The sequence below is a fragment of the Austrofundulus limnaeus genome, unplaced genomic scaffold (assembly GCF_001266775.1).
Source record: "Austrofundulus limnaeus strain Quisiro unplaced genomic scaffold, Austrofundulus_limnaeus-1.0 Scaffold144, whole genome shotgun sequence".
Classification (NCBI taxonomy): domain Eukaryota; kingdom Metazoa; phylum Chordata; class Actinopteri; order Cyprinodontiformes; family Rivulidae; genus Austrofundulus; species Austrofundulus limnaeus.
The window spans coordinates 664,352-667,135 of record NW_013952546.1 but is presented as its reverse complement, the minus strand read 5'-3'; the positions used below and the strand labels follow the sequence as shown (position 1 = coordinate 667,135).

At 45.0% G+C, this 2,784-nt stretch overlaps 1 long non-coding RNA gene across 2 annotated transcripts; it reads right to left on the bottom strand.

Annotated features, from left to right (window-relative positions):
- Window positions 1-246: 246 nt before the first annotated feature.
- LOC106523085 (uncharacterized) lies at window positions 247-2,672 on the bottom strand. Of its 2 annotated transcripts, none has more exons than XR_001310856.1 (2): window positions 2,648-2,672; window positions 247-2,233 (listed from the first exon to the last, which is right to left on the bottom strand). It is a non-coding gene; the product is annotated as an uncharacterized LOC106523085 (long non-coding RNA). The 2 variants fall into 2 exon arrangements; XR_001310855.1 differs by lacking the exon at window positions 2,648-2,672 and adding an exon at window positions 2,582-2,623.
- Window positions 2,673-2,784: the final 112 nt, after the last annotated feature.

Sequence of the window (2,784 nt, the reverse complement as noted above, 5' to 3'; positions counted from 1 at the left end):
TGAGACAAGATCTGGAGGCAAACAGAAAGTTGACACATTGTGCAGGCAGGTAATGTTTGCAGATAAGCACCAAAATTCAGCTTTTTGTTCCTTAAAAAGCTAAAAAAAAAAAAAACTAAGTTCAAAAAACCTTTCTTTTGTATTGTGACCAAAAGATTTAAAGCTGTTTTAGTTTGGACAGGAAATTCTATTTATTTTGGATTTTTTTAATAAATCATTTAGCAGCTCTTTGTTTTTTTTTGTCACTTTTTTTTTTTTTACTGTAAATGACATTTTCAGTCTGGCTGCGGTTCGTCTGCTCTCCCACACACGCCTGTTTTGACACGTTCCTCGACAGATTATTAAATCCTCTGCAGCCTCTAATAATACTATTATGTTTACGTGTTTGTCTTTTTTTTTCCTCCTCCTTTTCTCACCGTGGCAGACACTTCCAGCGAGACGTCAGAGTCAAAGCGGTGCCACGGCTCCCTCCGCCCACCCTCGCGCCGTCTGCTCTCACTAATTCCTATTAGGAAGCAAATAATCGTATTAATGCCCATTAGAAGCATCACGAGTGGCGAGCATGAAGACATCACACCTACGAGCGGCGCCGCTAAATAAAGACGCTCCTCCACGCTGAGCCAAACTGCGGCGCCTTTCAAGGCTTTTGTGTGTCGATTATTAGTGTCGTGTTTAAAAAAAAAAAATACAAATCAGAGCGAGCTTTGGAATCTGCAGGTTAGAACCGGAGAACACGGGTCCTGAGGTGCAGCTCAGTCAGGATTCCTTTACAAACATGACACAAAGCCACGCAGGCCTGCAGAAACCCACCTAAATCTGCATTCAGCGCCTGATTCTGACGGGCTTTCTGGGCTTCAAAAGCTCCTTTTCTGTGCGATACAAAACGCTATATGTTAATTGATAATCAGCAGTGTTGATTCAGTGGTGCATTCAGAGCAAATCTGTGCCCTTCTGGATGTCAGAGGGTTTTTCACAGCCACGCCGGTGCCAACCTCGCTGGCAGTGCCGGCACCTGGCGGCGGCGCCAAGGCCTGGCAGGGGTTATCGATGCTCTCTGATGGCGCCCGACAATCACGGTGGAAATGACTGCGGCTGCTTGCGTCACGCCACATGCAAGACAAAAAGAAAAAAAAACAGAATGAAAGGAGAAGAGCGTTTGCAGAAAATGGCTCGCTCCTGTTTCCTGAGCGCCGCAGACGCTGAAGGTAGAAAACAAAAAGAGACGGGAGCTGCAGCGCGCGGCGCCTCAGTTCCAGATTATTAATCCAGAAAACAGAGACATGTCACAGTTTGAGGTTTTAACCTGCTCCGCTGCAGCAAATCTTAAATTTGAAACATTATTTTGAAGTTTTATCTCCAGAGTTTTGGGGTCGTTCTGTTTTGTAACCACGGATAAGAACTGAAGACAGAATCTGTGGCGTCCTCAGGGGAGGTCGAGATGATTGAAGGGGTGGGGGGAGTTTCAACAACTCCTACATTTCCTTTCAGAGAGAAACCTCAACCGTAGGACCCTTTTAGACGCAGCCGCCCCCTCAAAGCGTCTCGCTGACCCTCCTCGCTCTGCATACTCTCTGGTTTTTGTCCGAAAGGTGAGCTTTTTGTTGTTTTTAATCCAGTTAAAAGCTTCTCCTGGTTTTTTTGGGCACAAATGTGTTTTAAGATGAATAAACTTTCGACCCCTGCCGGGTGGGCGGATCGATGGTTTCATGTTGGGGTGTGGAACAGAAGGTTGCACCTGCATAGTGACACCGCTAAATATCACTTCTTCTGCGTTTGTTTTGTTTTAAAGGATCGGCTGTAGAAGAACCGATTTCCTGCTCAGGTTGTTTATCAGCAGCTCTGCTCGGTTTATTTAACGTTTCTCCTGCGGCGGTGAGCTCTGTGGAAACTTTTCTTTTTTTTATTAGCCGGCGTGAAAACGTCACCCACGCACCTGACCTCCACGGTCTGCTCACAACCTCTGGCTTTGCCGCCACAATAGGTGTACGCACTTCCTGTTTTCTGTTGGTTTCCTGTTATTGTTCTGATGCGACCTGGACAGAAACGACTGATCATCTCTGTTTGATGCAGACGCTTCGGCCTGATGGGCGAGATCTCACTTCAGGCTGAGGAGGATGTTTAACCTGTGAACTCCTGCTTTATTACCTGTCAGTGCTCTTCTTCTTCTTCGTGACAGAGAGGTTGTTTACACGAGTGTAAATCACACCTTTCCTCCTCGTGCTCCAAACTCAACCTGACGACACAAAGAGAAAGACAATTAGAGACACAAACTGTGAAATCAGACATTCAAAAAGATTATGTTTGACTTTGTTGTTTGAGCTTACTCCTGCAGTTTCACACATGTGCAGGTCTGAAATGAGGGCATGCACTCAGTGTAAACAAAGTAAAGTTGTCTGCTTTAGACAGCAGATGTAAGTGTAAATACATTCAACTACATCAAAACTATCAGACGTTTTCCATCACTTCGGCTGTTTCTGTTCACCTGTTTTCAGTCACTTCGGCTGTTTCTGTTCATCTGTTTTCAGTCACTTCAGCTGTTTCTGTTCACCTGTTTTCAGTCACTTCAGCTGTTTCTGTTCACCTGTTTTCAGTCACTTCAGCTGTTTCTGTTCACCTGGTTTCAGTCACTTCAGCTGTTTCTGTTCACCTGTTTTCAGTCACTTCAGCTGTTTATGTTCACCTCTTTTCAGTCACTTCAGCTGTTTCTGTTCACCTCTTTTCAGTCACTTCAGCTGTTTCTGTTCACCTCTTTTCAGTCACTTCAGCTGTTTCTGTTCACCTCTT